Genomic DNA, 23,086 nt, shown 5'->3' with positions numbered 1-23,086 from the left:
TTTCCATTTCTGATTACGAATACAAATGATTGCTTCTGTTTGCATAGAAGCAATGAGGGAGAAGGAGCATGTAGATTCACTTAAATTCAAAATTTCACTTTACTTAATGCTTTAAAATTGAAAGTATTTTATAACTTGTACTTAAATTGACCCCTATTTTCTATTGAAAAACTGGCAAAACATTCCCAAACATTTTATTTTTCTGCAGCAAAGTTGCTTCAGGGATCTGCATATATTATCCAAGCCATTCCACAGCATAGAAATACTAATATCATAAGTGAGCAAACACTGTAATTCTCCTAAGCAAACAATAAAAAAGCCTATGTAACTCAGGAAGTTTAGCTGTATACCTCTAGATTGAAATGTCTTGCCTGATAGTGTGTGAAACATTAGTGAGTCTTTTTACAGCAAACCTCTGAAAGTCAAAAGTAAAATGGGACTATGATATTTATCAAGACAGTTGCACCTGCATTTGTGAGAAGAACAAAGTTGTTGAAGTCCCTAATGTTGTTCCCTCTCACCTCTTTCCAAAGTCTCCAAAGACTCTTAGATTTGTCTAGTATTACTCTTCCAATGATAAAAATAAATAAAGAGTTTTACTGTGGTTCTTTTGCTACTAAACCTAGATGTTACTGCCCAATTTCTGTCGAAGTTGATCCAGGCAGATTTACACCAAAATAAATAGATACAGTGAGGATTCAGCAAAAGCATCACATGAATTTGTCTTCTTCTGAGGCTGCCATTTAGGTTTGTTCTCACCAGAAAATTCAGTTGAATTTGCTTATTATTTCAGGGTAGGCCAGCTGAAGCTCAGCTTCTTCTGCAGAGTTTGAGGAGTGAAAAGTGGCAGCTTAATCATGCCTAACATAAAGGCATGCCATGAACTTCTTCAAGGCACATCAAAAGGACTGAGGCTGTGTGTAATGGACACATTCCAAACAGAACTGAGATGTCATCTGGCCACCACAACAAGAAAAAAACCCCACAATTATTTAGTTTATAATATCAAGTCTAGATAATGATAAGAGAAGCAACCTTAAAGGAAACAAGCAAGTGAACCAGAAGCCACAAAATGCAAAGCTGACAGAACAGCTGAGAACAACAAGCTCAGGAAAACAAAAAAGCACAATAAAGCAAGCATCTATCAACCCCAAACAGCAGCAAAGCTGATAATTATGGCTTTAGCAGCCAAAACACCTCACAACAGTGAAGCTGTTGCTATCTTTGACCAAGTAGATGGGGACTCAGAATTCCTTTCTCAGCTTGTCAATTCTAGTCAGATACAAATGAGCAGACATAAGAATTGTAGTTTATTTCATATTACTGACCTTCCCCCCAAAAAAAAATTTAAAAATTATTCAAGTTTTCCCAAATGGTTTGATCACCACCACACCTGTTTATATAATTTGGCTACAGCAGAAAACATGGAAAACCAAAACAAATGAACAAAGAGACCAAAACCAAAAAGCCTCTCAGCACTCCATAATTCGGAAGTGGCGATTTTTTTTCCTCCCCATAATCTGAAATTATTTTAAAGAATAATGCACTATATCATCTTACATAGTATTTTAATTTGTTACAATTTTCAGTTGTTACTGCCATGTGATAAAGATTTATGTATCTGTTGAAATATTTTCCTACAGATGGGACAAAGTGTAGAATTTCATGCCCTAAGAAGAACAGAAATGAGTTCCACTACAGCACAACTGGCCTACAGATGATGCCAACAGCACATCGTTTTGATCCTACAATTGAAATACGAACTGTTTCCATCAGCTACATTCCTACCATTCCCCTCCCTCACCTCCTCCCCTCCACACCTTTTTTAACCTTTGTAAAATATAAAAACCTCAGCTCAGTCAATTTTGTGGAAAGCTGGTAAAAACAACCACTGATCAAGAGATGAGATCAGATGTTCCATGTTTCATTACAGAGTGGATTTTTACTGAAAAAACTGCAAGAAAGTTTTGTAATGGAAATATCAACACAGCCTTTACAATAAATGCTACAAAGAGCACCAACATAATACTCCTTTGCAAGAAAGCTGTTTGTCAGAAGCATTTTTGCAAGTGCTGGGTCTAAAAACAATTATCTCTTCCATCATTTTCAAACATGAATATTTGTAAGTTTCCTGTCTACGCAGATGACAAGGAAAGCAAATTTTACTGCTATATTTGAGACAAGGTGAGCACTTACACAGAGACTTTTTAGAATCTTATTTTCAAATTGTATTCTTGTTTCTATATCCTCATCTGTTTAGAAATACACCAGTTTCTCTTCATGAAATTCATAGCTATGATGGATGCTAGAACTGGTTTGTTTCCATTTTGTGTCTTAGGTGCATTTTGCTTTAAAGGGTGATGGAAACAACAGCAACAGTGGAGAAACCAGGGGTAATTCTTGCAACTTATGATATCCAAGCATTGTGAGTGAGTGGAGCAGGGTCTTGCTCATGGCAGAAAACCTTGCCAAGCCTGGCTGATGAAGCAAAGCAGCCCATGGAGCCCATACAGAAGGTGGCTACTGAAAGGTACCAAGTGGCAAGCAGCTCCATCATAGTAATTCAAATAAAGTTCCATAGGGTAAAATACAAAATGTTCTATTACATGTAATTAGCACTTTAACACTAAAAAGTAGAACACTGCTCTTTTGGTACCTTCTTAGAAACTCCTTTGTTAGAACATTTCACTTTGTTAGAATCCAAACAGACCCTTCTGGCCTCTTCATGGGGATTTTAACCTACGTTGCTGAATCATTACCCTATCCATAGTTTGCATACCTACAGAGATACTAGCAAAAGGATAAATAAACAGAATATTTATTTGACTTCTGGGAAATACACATATGCCAAAAGCAGTAACAGAGAATACCAGCACTGGCATCACTTTTTTTGAATTCTCATGTTGCAAGCTGTTTGAAAAACACAAAATGCAACAAGAAATATAATTACATAGTAAATTCCAATATGCCCTAGGTACATTACTTCAGTTTTCTGTAATTCCCAGGCACATATGATGTAGTTAATTTGCAAGGCATGAAATAATTATTCATAAAACACTTGTTCCTAAGCAGACACACTTCATTTATTTTACCTGTCATTCTCTTTTCCTGTGGAAAAGATTTCCTTTCAGAATGTTCTCTGACACAGAAACGAGCAACCTTGATAATTTGTATAGTTGAGGTAATTATGAGTTGAGATACAGTCATGTATTTCAGCTGCATTAATTAGCAATTATTGAGACTGATGACCATCACAATAAACTGGCCCCCTTGTTCACAATCAAACAACGCTGTACTTTATTTTTTGAAAAAAAATAATATAATGATCATATGTTATCAAAGAGAAATCCTGCAGCAGGAAGTATAACAGAGAGACAAAGGAACGTTAGAAATTTGCCAAAATGGAAAAAAAATTCCACATTTCATACCATGAAGAAAAGGCAGTTGGACCTTTTAGACATAGTAGCCACACAGCAGCATCTCTAATGCCATTTCATCTAAAATGACCACATCTTTTTAGTATTTTGTGTTATATATTTGAAGAATGGGGGAAAAAACAAACAACAAAATCCCCAAATTCTCTAGAGTAATTTGCTGATATTTTGAGAATACTAACTTGACATATGCTGCCATCCTGGGATTCACTCAACAAAATTGTCTTCCTTATGTTGGAGCTCTTCCCTCTCTCATGGGAATAACATAACCATTAGCTGGAACTAGAAGGATTTCTGATACTCTACAGGTCACGCTAAACTCCCAGAATTCTAATATTTATGAAACTGAAACAATCCCTCTGATTTTCAGATTCAAACACTCTGAATGCTGTACCATACTCTGAAATAGATTTAAAGGGATTTATGTTGTGTTTCTGGATATACTTGAGAAGGCCCTTTTCCTTTGCTTCTAATAAATTCAATATACCAAGGTCTCCATAGGATGATCTACATTTGCTTATAGTTATGCATCAACCACCACCACCAGAGCAAGAAAAAAGAGAGACAGAATGGGAATAAATGGAACAAACCAAACTAGTATTGTTATTCTGTGTCTTCTAAGCATTCATATTTCTTTTCAAAACATTCACATTTCCTTAAAAAGAAGGACTGATACACAGTTGTTCTATTCATGCCTAACCTATCTAGTCCATACTTGCATGGTGTCTGAATTCCTAAGACTTTAAAACTTCTCAGTTGTTTTTCACATGGAAAGAAAATTTATTTTCTTCCTCTTTATTTTCATTCACGCAGGTTGATTACTTTCATGCAAGCACACAAGGTTGGCAGTGTGAATTTTTAGTAATCCCATGTTTTCTATTTCTACTTTGGCATGTGCTGAGGCTGTTTTTACCTCTCAGTGGAGGAAATTCTTACCTGTCCACAGCACTGCATTTGTGAAACTATCACCCTTTCCCCCCTGGGACAGAGGTCCTCAAACTGAGTCTGCTTTCACAGGATGCTAATTTAAAGGGAAAAGAATTAGGATTTTCTATGCAACCTATCAAACTGGCTGACATATGTACCACTGGTGTCCTTTAAAGGTGGCATCATTTATAGGCAAAATCAGCAGAAATCATGTAAATTGAAGGTTGCAATACAGTGGAGGGATTTTTGGCTAATTGGCTGTGGAACAGTCTGACCAATTAGCAGATGCATGATGGCTTTTCCTCCATTAGGAAAGTGATTAATAACACAGATGAGTTCAAACAGACATTCCAAACGTGTCTTTCACAGTTTTCAGTTACTTGGGTGCTGAGAATACTTCAATATCACTAAATTTTTAAACTCATTCATGTACTTAATAAATTTGGGGCATACTGAGCTTCATAAAAGGTACTAAGTAAAATTTAGAAACTGAAGAACTATGTAAGAATCCTTGGAGATAGATTTTACTTTCATTCCAGTACATTCTTAAGCATTTGGTGATCAAAAGGAAGAAATAATGAGGTCAATAGAAATATACTTCGTCCACCTCTAATCATCTGGCCATCTTCTATTTTATGCTGTGGCTTGCAGTCTAATAAGAAAAGACTAGATTGTTTTCAACAGAGATACACTGCTGAAATATTTGACTATGTTATTTAGAGAACAATGTTCAACAGCAAGCTGCTTCCTCCTTTTTAAATTTTTCAGAATTTTTGCATGTTGCATAATGCATCTGCCAAAGACAAACTCTCTTCATCAGCAGAGGAGCTGACAGCCTCACTAAGAGAGGCATCTACTCTGTGCTTGCCTTGAAAAGGCCAAAGCACCAGGGACTCAGAACCTGTCTGTACAACCTTATCTATTATTTATCAGGGTGCACAGCCTTAGATGCTTACGAGGAAAACCCAAACAGAAAGGTAATTTCTTCAGTGAAACAACAACGATTCTCCATTTGCTGCAATCTGGATAAAATGAGAAAGAGTTTAAGGTGACTTACAAGGACTTATGATCTTGAACACAGCTGCTGAGTTGAGGTTTCACCAACTGTTGCCAAGTGACAAACGAAGGCCAGGATGATACATGCCCTTCATGGGTAGAATAAAGAAAACTTTCCTGCATGGCAGATTTTCTGCACTGAGCTACCTTTTCTCTCACAATCATGTTCTGTATGGGCTTCTTTCTTTTTCAGAGCACTCAAGAAACGTGACAACATGTAAAAACAGAGGAAAAACTTGCCTTTGAGGGTGTTTGTAATGCCTGTTTCTTGTATTAAAGAATCAGTGAACTTATTTTCTTCTTGTCTTTTGAGAATCATAAGGATGATATTTATTTTCTGAGAAGGTCTGATGCCTGACTATCTTTCTCATAAAAATTTAAGTTTCAAGTCTTTGCAAAGCACACAGGCTTTGAACTATGAAGACGCTTTACTGTTTTACTGTGTTGAAATAATACTTAACCATACCTCCAAATAATAAAACAAAAATCACATTAGTCAGGGTGCAACATTGTCTTACAAGGTCTGTTCATCTGGATCCTTGTTCAACAGGGAATTACAAGATTTCCTATTATCCTAATGGAACTGGACATGTACCACAGCACAGTAGCCTAGGAAGTATTTAAAAATAATATTTCTCAAATATACAGCTGCAAAACTTAAAACTGAAAAATGATCTGGCAAGGTTAGAGATGGACAGAATTAAAATAAATGAGATTCAATAGATAAAAGTAATTGCTAGTTTTATGTACCAAGTTGGAGATGAATGTTTTGAGAACAGTTATGTAGGAAAGGAGCCCTGAGGATTATAGAGGAAATTATTTAACTATATGTTCTAATGCAGCACCACTCTAAAAAGATGAATCCCATTCTGGGTTGTACTGATCCTTGCAATTATGGTAAAAGAAAATGCTACAACATTCAAAAATAGCATACATCACACTGTGCCATATATTGTAAATTACAGACAGAAACAGTCTCTCAGTTGGGAAGAGAATTTCTGAAGGTCTACTGATGGACTACTGCTGCAAAAATAATATTAAGAAAATGAAAATAATACAATGGAAAGCTGTAATAAGTCCACATGTACCTAAGGAAAGACCAACAGGAATTAGAATTTTTTTTTCTATAATATTGAGGGTAATACTGAAAAGACAAAAAACTATGTTTCAGGTTAAATGGGACCTCACTATGAGTGAGAAATGTTAGATAATGACTTTATTGAAGTAGAAGAGAGAAATAAATACTAATTATTTTACAAGCCAAAACAAAGCTACACAGATTTCCAAGTTTGTCCTTCTGCAAAGATCAGACCAGGTAATTTTTCCTCATGCTACTGATGTTGATACTAATCAGTGTGGTAGCAGTACTTGAAGATTCCTGACCAAGGCAGAGTTAAGCTTATGTAGGTATTAAAAACGGTCTGGTCAAACAGCACATAGCTCTACCTAGGCCATCTATGTATTTTAAAATGCAGCAGTCCTATAATACTCTTTTTCTTCGCCAGGAGACTGCTCTTCACAGTCACTGCTGGTGACCTTCATGCACTGGCTTTAGTCAGCTTTGAATGAAAGGAGTCCTAAAGGACAGAGAGCATAGAATAACTCAGCCAGACTTTGCACTTTTAGCACTGCTGCACAACCAGGTTCTACTCAGGCCTGCCCAAATGCAATACATTTTTTGTGTGTGTTTCTGCAGCTGACCATGCCTCAAGGAAGCGGAAGAGCTGTATTCCCCTGACCTTGCAGATGGAGACATTACAGTTCTGCCCATTCACTAGCTAAACTAAATGATCCCATGACACTGGAAATGTTTTTAGTGGCATGAATGAGTGTTACTCATGGTAGAGTCATGTTTATGGCTCTGCTTCATATTCCTTGGAAAGTCAGAGTCTTCTAACTTCTAAAGACTGCAGTCCTGTTCAAACATTATTTCAGCAGAAGATGGAGATACTTTCTCTCTTTTTGGTGTTCTAAAAGAGATTTTTCTCTACCTGAGAACAGCTGTAAGATACCCCTGTTCTTCCTGCACTTCTTGATTACACAGATACACAAATGAACATCATCCCTCCTGTAGCAGATGGCTATGTTGGCTACAGATGCCAACACAAGAATACTCATTCTTCCTAACTACATTAAGCAGTCAGACTCCCTAAACTCCTGCTGCAGCCACTAGAGCAAGTCATCTTCCTCCAGTGGCCAGTTAAGAACATATCACTGCCTTGAAAATGTTAGAGAACCTGGACAAAACAGCCAAGAAATCATTGACGATTGATGAATGTATCTGCAATCAGCCCAGCAATTGATCCCAGTACCAATGGAGAGTCAAAGCCTAATGTATACATCAATACTGAAGATATCAGTGCTGTTAGGGATGACTCACAGGTCTCACTAGGAGGGAATTGACAGATGGAACAAAGTATCAGGAGAGATCTGAGATGAGTCTAGTGCAATTCCAGGGAGGATTCCAGAAAGCTCTTTGATGACTGAACACCATTTATGATAAAGGCCTTAAAGTTTTATGATGTCTCTCACACAGCTGAGCAGCAAACAATCTGAATCTCCACCACAAGGACACAGATGCTCCCTCTTTTGTAGGATTTGTCTTAAGTTTTTCACATGCAGATGTGATGTGAAGGAATCTATTAGTGAGAAATGGTGCCAGAAACACATAATTAAAGGATTGGAGCCCCTCTCATACAAGTTGAGGTTAAGAGACTTGAGATTGTTTAGCAAGAAGACCAGAGAATCCTGGAGTTAATCCAAATTCAAATGAAAAAAACTGGCAGCAGATCTAGACCTCTAATTTTCATAGGAAGATGCTCTAGCATAGTCAGAGAACCAAGCTCGACTAGATGAACTCCAGAGGCCCTTTTCAATGTGAAACATTCTGGGATCTTGTAATTCTGGATGTTTTTGTAGTAAAGAACCTGCATATCACAAAATACGTAAGTGTGACCAATCCTGAAGTGCCAACTAAAAACCCTTTGTAGATATTCACAAAGATTAATCTTCTTTAGCTTTTCCTAAGCATTTTTCTCCCTCATGGAAGAGGTGGATTTGAGTCCCTCTAAGAGGAAGCTGTCAGTCCCTCCCTGCTATAGTCCATAGGAAAAAAAAAAAAAAAAAAAAACCAAAACGAAAAAACCCAACAACAAAAGAGAGAGAGGAAGATAAAAATTAACTTTTCTAGACTAAATTTAGTTTGTGTAAATGTACTTCTTTTGCAGCTATTTTCCAATAATGTGGTGACACAAGTGCAGCAATAATATGTTTGGACTCCACAGTGGTGGCGAGACACATTCACCAACTACTAGAGAATATTATTTAGAAAATAAATAAGAACAAACACCTGACATATGACAGCATACCAAGTACTAATAGATGCACAGAATTAAAAAACTCTACTGTGAATAAATGCATATATTTAACAGTAGATGCTGACAATAATAGATGTGTGGAGTCCTACTACCATTGGTACTATTTATCCCCAAGATCTGACTTTTTTTGGGACATTCACATACACCAGATATATTTGAGTATACCAGAAGAAACTTGTCCATGATTAACACATATGTCTAGACAAAAGCAACTGAATGTATGCTGAAATTTTCAATTAAACATTTATTGGACAAATTTCCTTTTTTTAATGAGTTGGGGAAAAATGGTTGTTGGCTCTTTCTTGTTGTTTCTTGCCTGTCCCTTTTGCAGTTCAAATTGTAGCAAGAGGTGAAGGACAAAAGACATTAATTTGAAAAAATAAATATGGACAGTAACACCCATTTACAGCTAGAGAATTCTACTAACCCTTCCCATTTGCAACAATTAATTATTATTATTGGTTCTCACACTGCACTTTGCTTAACTGATACAATTTGAAGACTCACTATGAAAACACCTAAATTAATCTGTCTTCAGTTTACTACCTATGAAAAACAGCTTTGCACATCGTGATTGTCATACGAAGGGAAGCAATTAATAATTTAAAAAATGCAAAAAGTTCTTCCAATAGTGATCAATTTTTGTGGCTATTTTTTATACTTTTTAATATCTTTAATTCTCTAACAGTAACTAAATAAAATTTTGTTTTTTAATTATTTTCCCTTGTCAAAGCCTTTACTATACTCAATACACATTTTTTTCCAAACAGAAAATATTTTTCCTGCCTCACTGATCCCATCCTTTCCTCATATTTTCATTCCTCTTATTCTTCATCATTGATCCTTTTATTTGAAATCTTTCCTGATCACACACCTAGGTGGGTCTTGCCAATCTCTGGAATAATCTGTTCTTTACTCTAATTTTTAATCCATATAGTCTCTTCCTCTTCTCCTCATCAGTTTTTAATTGATAAAAAGTTATGTTGTCATCTCTATTAGTAACATTTTTCCTATTTTCTGTAGTAAATAGTTTTATTTCCTCTGTGTGCTCGACATGTTCTCTGTAAGAATGAGGCCACAGGAAAAAAAAAATTGAAGAATGGGCTAAACCAACTACATACACAATATACATCAGGAACACTGATCAGCAACTCTTTAAAAGAGAAGAGTACATCAAATTAACTTATTACTTTCTATTTCCAAATATCAATTCCCAAGTACATTTTATCTGCTGCAGAAGTTCAAAAATGTAACAATTGTAAATTTAAATTATTTTACACTTATCAGCATGCTGAGCTGTATTAAGAAGAGCTTTGCTCACAGGCCCAACTTGATCTCTGCAGTCTCCTCAGCACTGGAGAGATCACACTATTGTAAATGCAGGTGAACCCAGTGGGAAGAAATGATGATGTCTGACTCAATTCAGAAGGCTGAATTATTTCTTTATTATAACTATGCTAAAATACATTAATATACTATACAAAAGGAGGATACTAAATCTACATGCTACTTTCTCTGACCCTATCTCTAACTCTCCCACAACTCGTGACCCTCTCTCCAGAGTCCAGCCACAGGTGGGTTGGATTGGCCATCAGGCTCAAACAATCCTCACCAGAATCCAATCAAGCACTCACTCCAGGTAAACAATTCTCCCAACACATTCCACATAGGAAAAACAAGGAGCAGAAATAGAAATTGTTTTCTCTTTCATTTCTCTCTGTGCACCTCTATGAAAAATCCTGAGAGGGAGAGAAATGTGCTTGCCACATCACACCTGAAGTGTTGTGCCCATTTCTCGGCTCACCCAGTGGAACAGAGCCAGGACCATACTGGAGTAGGGCCATAAAGGCAGCATCAATCATTTTGGTGCGACCTGAGTGCCATCCAAGCTTCTCTATCACTCCCCTCCTCAACTGGACAGAGGAGAGAAAGGAAGAGTAATGAACTGGATGAAGGCAGAAAGGAAAAGGAGAGAAAATATAATGAAAATATAATGAAAAGCTTGTTGGTCAGGACAAGGACAGGGAGACATTGCTCAGCAGTTACTGTCATGGGCAAATTTTGACTTGGCAAAATTAATTTATTAACAATCAAATCAGACTAGCATAGTAAGAAATAAAGTCGAATATCAAAACACCTATCTTCCAACCCTCCCCTCTTTCCATGCTTAATTTTTCTCCCAATATTCTCTGAACTCCTCTTTCCCAGCAACACAGAGAGACAGAATGGGGCTGTGGTCAGTTCATGTGGTGAGTTCAGTGCTGGCTAATCACGAGTGCACTCACTAGAATGTACTTACTTATTTCCTGCTGTGACATAGGATTAAAAGAAAGGCAAAGCAGGTTCAAAACTTTAAAAGGGTATAAAGAAAAATTTATTAACAGTAACTAAAAGAAAGACTAATAAGAATCAGAACAAAACCTTCAGGACATCTCTCTCCCTACAACCTTTTCTTTCCCACTGACAATGTAAAGAAACAAACCCTAAAATTTCAGGCAATTTATCACCTCTAAAATAGTCTTTCTGTTCATTTAGGGAGAGAAGTCCCCCTTGTTAATGTTATGAAGTTCATCATTCAGTGTTAGTGCTGCTGCTTCTTCCTCAGTAGGAGGGCTCCTCACACTCTTCTGCTCCAACATTGGAGATAGTCCTCCCCAAACTTAAAACTTAATCACAGAAAGAACTATGGTACTGTATTTTACTTCACAGGATCCCAAAAAGGTGCAAAGTCTTCACATTTACATACTCAAAATCTGACTGGATATGGTCTGGGGCAATCTGCCCTGGCTGATCCAGCTTGAGCAGGGCAGCTGGACTGCAGGATTTCCAGAGGTTCCTTGGAGGACTCTCTGATTCATACAGCTTATCATAATACCACAGAAAAATAAAACAAACAAACAAAAATTTCTCAGGCATTAGTCTCCACCTTTTGGCTTTGAAATTGCTTTTGTATAATTAAAAACTGATACCCTGCAGAGTGTTCTGCTGAACTGTAATAAAGAAAAGTGTTTGAAGACTATCCATCCATAGAAATAAGTCTTACCTGCTACAGGGAAAATGTTAACAGATAAATGTGATCACCTCTGGAATTGAGCTCTGTTCTAGGTAGGCCCTCCCACAGACATGTCTTTTGCCAGAGTAAAAAAGAATTTTAAAACATTTGATTGAATCAGTGAAAACTTTTCCAGATGGAACAATAGAAAATGAGAAGGTGAAGAAAAGGGACCCTGATGTTTGTCTGAGTCCCACATGCTCCAGGAGGATCCTGTTCTGTGGGGTTGTCATCTGGTCTGAGCTGCTTTTGCCACTTGTAGGAGGATAGCCACAAGCTTGAGCTTCCTAAAGGAAACTTCTGCATCAGCACTGAATTGCAGCATCATGGGCAGAAATAAAAACCACCACTGAGTCTGGAAGCTCTGGCAACTTAGATCTTCAAATGCTGACTTTCTGAATACATTTTTGAACCCTCTATGCTTGAATAGACAATAGTCATAATGTATTACTTTTATTTCCAAGAAGCCCATTCTGACATCAGGAAAAGAAAAATTACATCATACAGAACTAAATAAACCCTTGTTTACAAAGCTGAATTAAAAACCAAAGAAAGAAACAAACAATAATTTTGTAGAAAAATGCTCAGAGCTAATTTCTCTAGTGTCTCCTACATTTTAAACTTCCTTTGCAGATTATATTTTGTCCAGTTGAATCCTAGAAAGTATCACCAAACAATGATAGATTAGAATAAAACAGTCCACTACCCCTGCCACCAAAAAAATAAAATAAAATAAAACAAAAATTACCAAACTGTTCTTTCACAGAAAACTGCAATCCTATAAATTTAAGAATAGCAGTAGATTTAACTTCACACACAGGTGAAGGGTAATCAGAGCCATATGGATTAACACTAACTCAAAGGCACTCTAAAGTTGTATAGGAGACCATGGGGAGCTTCTGAGTGTAAAATCTTGATCATAAGCTTTACACCAATAATTAGAAGAGTCTGCAACCAGGTTTATCTCCAGGGGATGAAGACAAAATTTTATCCTCAGGTGCAAATCCATCTTCCCAATTTTGCCAGCAGACATAAAACAATAAGTGGATTAAAGCCAAAAAAAGGAGCAAAAAATTCCTTTGTCTCCCTCAATGGCACTTTAGAGGAAAAGGTTCCTTGGAGGCTGCTTAAATTCAGAGGAAGGAGAAGGGAAGGAAAAAGCTGTGGGACCACTTGAGGATCTGGCCCAGGTGTGTCTATCTGGAGCCAAGAGAAACAGCTACAAATGAGGCAAAATGAAACATTTCTGACTGCAATAGACAAAGTAGGATGGGAATGATGATTACACTGCTCTGCAATGGGGATTGAGGTAGCCAGCTTCTCTGAATGTAGGTGCTGATCATCCATTTTAAAATTAAAGATATATTGTTCCCTGTGAAAATGAAATCAAGGACTCCACTCTGATCTCCCCCATTACAGAACAAATCAGGTAATGTAAATCAAGTATCATCTTGTAAGGTGATCTCTACTGGAATAAATTTGACAGCAGAGACAGATGTGTCAAAGAGCCACTACAGCAATACCTAGGAGGCTCAATGGCTCGCTGAACCATTATTTGGTCTCTGATATTTCTGGCAATTTATTAAGAAATGGAACCTAGCTCTAGCTGGGGATGAACTTAGCACAAAAAAAAAACCAAAAAAAAAACCCCAAAAACCTACAGCAAACATCTGAAACATGAATCTTTGTGCCTAAGGAAAACCTTTGGGCTCTGCTGAAATTCTTCAATTATTCAATGACAAGTATCTAGCTGAGTTGCTGAGCTCAAGTCTCTCAGAAGGTACAAATGCCTCCAGGCAACTGCCTGAATTCTCCTGGGTCATTTAACTGGATTTGGAGTGCAGGACAGATCCTCTTTCTGCATCAGGGTTACTCCCAAATAAAGTGCTGTTCCACTGATTTTACGCAGGAGCTCATCCACGGGACATCCCCAGAATTACTTGTTGGATCTTCTCTGGCAAACTGTGATTGTCCCAAACATGCTTTTGTCTGTCCCAAACATGCACTGTTACCCACAAGGGCCTGGTTATACAACCCTGCTCAGAAGAAGCAGATTCCAGAATTTCCACCTCACCTGACCATCTATTTGCATGCCATCACTGCTGGACTTTGGGGCATCTGTCATTTGAAGCCTCCTTTGAAACAGTCCTATTTTATGTGAATACAGACATTACACATATAAATAGAAATACATACTAATTGAAGGAAAGATTTAAATGTTTTCTTATGTTTCCTACTTGCTAGCTTATTTTATTTCCTGCTTCCTACTGTGAATATTTGCAGTGGCATAGCTTCAGTAGGTAAAGGTGTGAGCAAAATCCATTAAGAAAGTACAAGGCCCAGATGGTTACAACGTTCTCTGAGAAGATTGGTGGACAAAAGGTCTTATTACTGGCTTGCATTAGGGACTGTGACAACTAAAACTTTGTCCCTTCCTTTCCATCCCTTAACTGACTGATTCAGCTATCTGGCTACCAGCTAGAATAAGCAGCCTCTTCCTGTGTCTTTGTCTCAGCATGAGCAAGGTCTGACCTGGCTTTCATGTTACTTTTAGGGAAAAGTGGAGAGTCCAAGAAGCACTGAACAGAATTGTTTAGGTTGAAGTTGGTTGTCCAGGTTTTATTCCCCCTCATTAGGACCTCATAATATTTAGTTTAGGTATCTTCTTCAGCTTGCTATCTTTAGAACAATCTGTTCCTAAATTTTCTTGCTCTTTCTAGGCATTTCTCAGAGAGCTTATGCAATCTGAGGTAAATACTTCCTATATGTACTCTTGTTGGTTTGGGTTTTTTTTGGGGTGGTTTTTTTTTTTTTTGTTTTTTTGTTTTTTTTTTTTTTTGTGGAAGCAGCCTATGACTTCCCTTGTGAGGAAAATCAATTATTTCCACATGCTACAAAGCCATTAACAAAAGCCAAGTGCTGACTCTTCAACCTACCATCACACCTATTTGACCATTTTCAAAAGGCAAACCTCAGCTAAGATTCCCTTTTATTTCATCCATAAATTATATAATTAAAGGTAGGTACTGGGCACCTGTCGTCAATGTACAGTGATCAAACCTAGAGAGATTCCACAACCATTACACATAATGAACTTTCCTGAACAAAGTCTTAAAAAATTAAAAATCTAAGACTCCTTGTTGCTTGTAATATCAGCACAAATAATGTTTGCATATGTGAGTTATAAAAAAGTTCTGCACAGACCAGAAGTGATGAAATGCAGAAGATGCTTCTTTTTCTAATTTCTATTCTGGTGTACAGGAACAATAAGGGTGACATTTCTATGGATGAAGTTAAAAACACCTCTCCTCTGAAAAATGGATTCTGGTAACATCAACAATATACAATCTATACAGGGTATGTGTATCAACTGAGGGAAAAAAAAAAGAAAAGAGGAAAACAATCGTTAAGACAAACAGCAGACTAAACCAAACCTGACAGGCTTGAGTGATGACATAATACCCTCTTACTCTGTGATGGTGACACAAAAATGCCAAAGGACACAAAGCTGTCAGTCTTGTTGTTTATCTTCTATCTAGGACTAATAAAAGGAGGTTGGAGACTGACAGAACAGACACGGGGACAGTCCTAGGCATTCAGTTTGCGCTCCAAAAAATGTATTGATCGATTTAGGGGTGGCTTATTTGTTATTGCCTTTTTCTGCATTACCTTTGTGTGCTCCCAAAAACTTTTGATATAACTTTTTTTTTTTAAGCTATTATTGCTTTTTCAGATTTGCATTTAGTAGCTATATTTGCTTATATTGTAATGCCATAGTAACTAGGTATAAGCTTCTGGACAATTGTGCAACTTAGTTGAAAACAAAACTAAGTTTTGCAGAGCCCCTTAGGTACCATCATGGTGATAAATGAAATATTATCAAACAATTCTATTTTTAGCTGTCTCAGAAAACAAAGCCTAAATGCATCCTGCCACATCAGCTCCTAACTACTAAAAATGGTAAGTGACACAGGTCTCTGTAGAGAACAACACTGAAGCAGCATCATTTAATTTTAGCACATAAATCTTGTAAGGCAGGAAAAACTACAGAGAGAGGAACAAGGAACAATCTACACAGTGAAGTATTGGTGGAAAAAAAGTGACTTTTCTGGTTATTGGCCCATTTACTTTGTAAGAAGCAACTTGTAGAAAATACTCTGAGATGAACCAAGTATTTTTCAGAGTTCTGCAGAATAACTCAAGGGGGAAGTAACTCTGTCATTAAAAACACAGAGACAGCATTTGCAAACTTTTCCCACACAAGGATGCAATGCCACTGAAACTCAAATCACTCTTCTTTATTACTCAAGAACATTATACAATTGAAAAAGGGACCCTATAAATGGCTTCAATACCTTACAATTAATTTCTTTCACTGGAGGAGTTGCACAGATGTATATTAACAAGGTACACCTTTAAGACTGTCAAGAGAGATTTTCTCTTCTAAAAGCAAATACACAGGACCTTTAATTCCTGATTCATCCACCTCTCAGATAGAAACTAACACTGAGAGGCACAATCCTGAGGAGTGAGCAATCTATTCCCCACTGAGGCTGGCATGCTCCTCTCCAAAGCCCCGAATGTGCTCCTAAGAAGCTCTGAACTGCTTCTACTTTGGTTCCTGGGTTGTGGTTTGACCTTGTCTGGAGTCACTTCTACCTCACTGAGCCCATGATTTCTAACTCCATGCAGTCACAGTGACTTTTCCTTCTGTCTAAACATTTGCTGTAAAGTGTTATTAGGGAAAAGGCAAGATAACCAAGAAAGGTGGAGGGAGATTCAACTCTCATTCCAGAAAATGGAATGGAAAACATTCCTTTATTGACACAGAAACACAAATTGGCTGAGTGTTAACAGATCTGTTCATCTCCTGGTTGCTGAGTGCTGGGGTAGCAGCAGCAAGAGCAGGAACAAAGTGTTTGTCTGGAACAGGGGATCTGAACAGGCATTTGAAAACCCTTTTTAGTCCCACTGCTTTATGTCCATGTGTTTTCTACTGTGGCATTTGAGACGGATTCAATTCCATTCTCCTCACTGACTACAAACCAGTGCATCCTCCTCTCTCTTATTTCAGTGTTTTTGACTAAAAATGCTCTTATTTTACTACCTCCAACAAATCAGTTTGCTTTAAGGTTGTGCTTTAGCACTATACTTAACACTGGCCAATATAAGAGGAACAATTCATAAAGTGAAGGACAACCAAAAAACTCCCCTCTCTTTCTTGCACTACACCTGCATCACAGTGCAGTTATATATATTTTAATGAGACATTGTCAATGTGCTACAGGCACATTATTTCAGCTGTTGAAGTTATTTCTCTCTGGCATCATGTCACAGTACCTGAAAACCCCAAAGCTCAGATATGCACACCCCATCATGTCTTATTACTTCAGGAATGCAGGAAACCTGTCTAGCCACTAACCTGGCAACAGGTAACTCCTCCAGATCTTTTTCCTGCATTCCACTCACATGTTTCTGGTGACAACAGAGGTTATTATTGTTATTTCACGTGCAGGAATCTGCCGAAGTTTCAGCCATCTTGTCTTCTTTATATGTGAATAAAACACCTGAGTGCAATAGAGGGATTTTAATTTACTGAAGTGTGCATTAGCTGAACTGCTTCTTCCTACTGTAGCATAGTCATTAACCTTCTTAAGAGTTCAGCAGCTCTTACAAGGACATCCACAGAAATCTAATTGTGAGACTTCTGCCTTTTAATATAAAGATCTGTTCTTATTTGTCTGCACATTTTTTTCAGAAAAATAGGTACTTCTTGTTGTTTTTAATAGTATAACAAAAAACTTTCTGATGACACATTTCAGTCTTCTGTATTTAAAACAGAAACACGATGCACTATCATCTAAACATACAGCCACAAAACTGTTTACTTCTTTTCTACTTTTCTATCTGTGCCACACTCCACAGTGAAACTTAGCAACAATTAAATTAATGCATTTAAACAAACCTGTGGTTTCAAGGGCAGCCTAAAAATGTTGCAAGATAGCCCGAAAGCACAATGTTCTTTACACTCTGATGTCAGCCTCCTGTCAAAGCAGGTTTATTCTGACTATGAAAGAATGTGCTCTTGACCAAAATAACATGAAGGGAATCACTCAGTCAGAACTACTCAGATGTAATCCCTGCTCTAACACATTGCTCATCATAAACAGATTCTCAGATGACATTGTATCAGTTAAATTTCTAGCTCAAAATTTTAAGTGCTTTGCTAAAGTAGCATTAACAACTTTTACATTATCAATTGGAAATTACACTCACAGCCACGTGCAACATGTAAACAAACAGTGGTACTGGGAAGAAAATAGCTCTAAACTATTCTCAGAGACTAAAAGGCTTTGAGAAAAATGAGACATGAACAAAATGTCTAAGAGGTGGGAATTGCACACTCTTATCTCTAAATTTATACCAGTCTCTAAAGTCTGATAAACCTGAGTTTTACCTTCTACTCCTGTTTCAGAAAAGCAGGTGATGTTCACTAGCAGCCCAAGAGATACCGAGTCCATTAATATAAAAAAGAGGAAAGAGCTAAAACATGGTTTCTTTTTATAACCAAAAAAATGAGTGGCATTCTATTCCTGGGAAAAGAATATATAACATAAGGCTCTCAGGTCAGGATAAGGGCAGGGAGAAATGACTAAGCAATTGCCATCATGGGCAAAACAGGCTTGAGCTGGGGAAATTAATTTTATTGCCAATCAAATAATCTGAGAATGCATTTAAAATCAAGTAAATTAGCAATGCCAAACTCTAAGTAGGAAAAAAATGTATCATAGCACCACAACTATCTCAGAGCTCTACAATGTATTATCTCATAGGGTAAAAAAAATGCAACAATAAAAAATGAAACAAAATCACCCAACAAATAATAATAATAATATCAAAACCCTCATAATTTAGGATATTTTAAGGACTGGTAAATCTGTATTTTTTTTTAATAAAAATTGGGAGCCATTTCCACAACCTGGGGCTCCTTGGGGAAAATCTGTATTCCATTTTTCCATGGTCCATACCTAAATATAAGCATAAACTGTAATTGCCACAGATGTGCATGGTGTTGTTGAACCAGGACAACCCTCTGGACCAGACATTCTCTGCTCCTTAGCCACAGAAGCAAGATCTTGTATATGCACAGTCCCAGAGAAGAGCTTCCTTCTTTGTATGGGCACCTGAAGTGCTCAATATGATGAGAGGGAAGCTCTTGGGGGGCAGTTTATTATTGCCTTTGTTGCCTGGCTAAAGCAGGTACCACCTCAGAGTCCCCTGTGGACGCACTGGAACGACACACACTGCCAGTGTGGAATGTCACTGGACACAGCAGAGTGCCACTGCATGGGGCTGGACTCAAAGAGAAAGCCAGGCTAAGCTGTGGGCAGAAGCGAAGGGGAAACAGGATGTAACGCACAATAAAAATGTGTTTCTGCATACAAATGTACTTTCTGGTGGTTGTGGCTTGAGTTAATGACCTCTGGAACAGCCTCAAAGATGCCACAAAGAATGCATCAGATACAGGAAGGAACAGCAGTACAGTCCCCACCAAAGCTGGCTCTGAAGTGAAAAATGCAGTGCCACAGGAGGAATATCAGAGCCAGCATGCCATTAATGGCAGGGTGCAGAGGGATCTGACATCAGTCCAGCTGCACTAGCTGAATTCAGAAACAGCAATGTAAGCACAGTGATGTGGTTGTACCACACCAAGTATCTGTGCTGGTATTTCTGCACAGTCCTGCCCTTGGCTGCCTATCTCAGCTGGTATCTCTGCCTCCTGACTGACATACAGATATTTTTCAAGACTCTTTGCAGGGCGTTTTCTTTTCAGTAACACAGCAATGTTGTAATTCACTGTGGGAAATTTCCAAGTTTTTTCCTATTTACTGAGTTGAATCTGATTTTACTGGCACATTGATTGCTGAAAAAACCCCACAAGACAAAGAATTGTTTTATTCTTGTAACTAATTATGTGTAACCTTCACGTTAAGGAAACCTTTTATTCTTCAGATACTGTATTATGCCATTACAAAGTGGATTATAATTGTCCAGCAGGACCAGCAAGAGTGCATCAGAATTCACAGTAACGATTTACAGGACCATTAATTGCCTAAATATTTGATCAGTCTCCATCATTCATCTATTGCAATATTTATTCCAGATTTAAGTCGTTTTCTTGTGCTTGTTATATCAGCAAATCATGTTGGAAATAGCTCTTCAAATAAGTTTTTACAGCATAGAATAAAAAGCGACTCCTATGTCTATAGCCAGAAAGATAAAGCAGAAATTATTTTCCATTTTTCATTGCAAGGTGATGTTTTTGCTAATCAGACCACCTGAGCCAATGTGCCATAAAAGATCATTTGACATAGAGAATATATATCAGAGATAAGCTTAATTACTTCTCAAAGGGGAAAGAAAACTGCTCTGTGAAATAGCAGACAGGTTTCATAGTGAGCTGACATGAGCAGACAGGGCTGATTGCTACTATTCTGCAGCTCAGATACGGTTGTATTTCACAAAACTTTTGCCAGGCATAGGCAAGTTACCCATGGTAGCAGTGTTAGAACCAGTGCCGTTTTCACTTTTAACTCCACACTACTGGATCTGGGCTCCTGGGGGGTCTGCAGGGCTCAGGCCAAGTTCTCTTCAACATCTTCAATAATGTCCTGGATGCAGGACACACAGGAATACTAAGTTTGCCAGCAATTCTAAATTGGAAGGAGCTGTCATTGGAAGGAGCTGTCAACTCTTTTGAGGGCAGAGGGACCTTGAGAAATTAGAGCTGGGTGGTCACCAGCTGTATGAAGATTTACAAGGTCAAGGGCCGGACTGTGCACATGGGACAGGACAGCCCTTGGTGTGTGTATAGCCTGGGGAATGAGAGGCTGGAGAGCAGTGCCATGGAAAGGGCCCTGGGGGTCCTGGTTGATGGTAAATTGGATCTAAGTCAGCAGTGCCCTGGCAGCCAGGAGGGACATCCCTGTCCTGGGGACACCAGGCCCAGCACTGGGGATTGTCCCGCTGTGCTTGGGGCTGGGGCAGCCTCACCTCCAGTCCTGGGGCAGCTTTGGGTGCCACAATATAAAGAAGACACGAAGCTGTTGGAGAGTGTCCAAAGGAGGCCACGAGGATGGTGAAGGGACTGGAGGGGAAGCCTTCTGACAAATGGCTGAGGTCACTCGCTCTGGTCAGCCTGGAGAAGAGGAGACTGAGAGGAAACCTCATTGTGGTCTTCAGCAGCCTCATGAGGGGAAGCAGAGGGGCAGGCACTGCTCTCTGCACTCTGTGACCAGTGACAGGAAACAGCACAAAGCTGATGAGTCGGGATGTTTAGGTTGGATATAAGGAAAAGGTGTTTGAACCAGGGATGTGGTCACAACATCAGCCTGTCTGACTTCAGAGAGCACTTGGACAACACTCCTGAGAGCACATGGTGTGACTTTTGGGGTATCCTGTGCAAGGCCAGGAGTTGGACTCGATGACCCTGATAGGTCCTTTCAAACTCAACATTTTCTGTTATTCTGTGACCTGGTAGGAAGACTAAAATCACTGAGAGCCCTCTAAAACTGACACTAAACATTTCCAACAAAACACTCTTTCAGTCAATCTGTCACTCTTATTCACATCAAGAAGCATCTTAATCAGCAGGAAGCCCTGCTGCAATCAATTACCAGGCAATTCTTGCCTGTGGCAGCCTTTGGTCCAAGTATGTCACAGTTTGACTGGGAGGGACACCTTCCCTCACCTCCTGCTCCCAATGGAGGAATTTCAGAGTAACACAGATCCTCAAGGACACACAGCTCAAGTAGCAGATCTTTGGGCATGTGAGCCCCATGGAAGGTAGCTTTGTGCAGGATTTTCCCTTTTGTATCCTAAGGTAGCCTAACTCACAGAGAAGCACAGACAGGACATGCTTACTTAGAAATTATATTTATGGGAGCCTACATAGCTCTTCATTTAACTGCTGAGATTGTCTTCTTTTTTGAGGTGAACGGAAGGGAAAAGCACAATGAGAGGACACAGCCTTTTTACTGAGGTTAGGATAAGGGCATAGTTTTAATAAATTATCATTAGATTAACTGAATGATCAAGAGAATTTGCAAGATCTACCTAGTTTTTGTCTAAGATGGAGACCTGCATGATGCAAATGTTCTGGACCACTGAGGAAGACAGTGCTTAGGAGAAAAAACATCATAAACATGACATTATCTTTCAAACTCCAAGGCATAGTAGACATGCAATCTCTAAGATGGATATATAAATACATAAAAAACCCTCAAGTACTTGTAGGTGTGCTCAAAACAACTTTTTTTTCCTTGAAGTTAAAATCATGACTTCCCTAGTTCACATTAAATATTGGTAGCACTGATTTTGCAAGAAATAGTCTTCAAAACACATCTCAAGGGTATACTAGACTATATTACTTTCATTGAATAGGAAGTTAGTGACATAAAATCCTTCATCAATAATCTTAGAGTAGTCCTGTTCTATTCCAATGCAATTTATGCTGCTCAAAAGCTTTTGAGGTACTTTCTCCTTGAATAATAATGCCTCTTCTTTTACTTTGCTCTCTCTTGCTGGCACGCCATTTTAGATTTGATAAATCAAGCCTTAAAAATTTTATGATTATTCCAGTTGTTTCAAGCCTCTTTTCCATATGCTATTTTCCTGCCTTATGTTTTCATTCTCTTTTCCTTTCTTATGTCACTGTACCTCATAAATGCACTTTGTTTTACAGGTTTTGCTAGTCTGGTTTTTATTCTGCCTGTTTATTATTATCTTCTGCTTCTTTTATTCCTTTTGTTTTCCCTTTATCTACTTTCATGTCTCTGTACTGTTACAGTGTGCTGAAGTACAGAATAGGAACAGAGCCACCACGCATTCTAAGGAGGGTGTCTGAATTTAGAAGAGGAAGGATTCAGCCCTACTCTGGGTTTTTTTCTTTTTTAAATTCTTCTTCTGTAGTAACAAGGTAATTACTCAATTGTGCTTTCAGTTTAATTAGACTATTATTATATTAGCCTTTCCCTTTAATAGTCATTGCAAGGTTTGTAAAATGGTGGTGGCCAAGACAATGATGGCCATGGCTTTCACACAATTTAAATATATTTGCAAACTGCTATTTTATTACACTAGAGTGACAAGTACATTAGGAGAAAAGATAAAACAAAAGGAACTAAATAGTAAATAACTGCATGTTTTCTGGGACACTTGCATTAAAAGCATTTGAAAAG

The 23,086-nt window shown here is 38.1% G+C and overlaps 1 protein-coding gene across 4 annotated transcripts in view; it reads right to left on the bottom strand.

The window, feature by feature from the left end:
* CADM2 (cell adhesion molecule 2) overlaps nt 1-23,086 on the bottom strand; it is a 585,014-nt gene that overhangs the window by 119,183 nt on the left and 442,745 nt on the right. The window lies entirely within an intron of this gene.

This window comes from Taeniopygia guttata, chromosome 1, assembly GCF_048771995.1.
Source record: "Taeniopygia guttata chromosome 1, bTaeGut7.mat, whole genome shotgun sequence".
NCBI classification, from domain to species: Eukaryota; Metazoa; Chordata; class Aves; order Passeriformes; family Estrildidae; genus Taeniopygia; species Taeniopygia guttata.
This window is presented reverse-complemented; position numbering and strand designations above follow the sequence as displayed.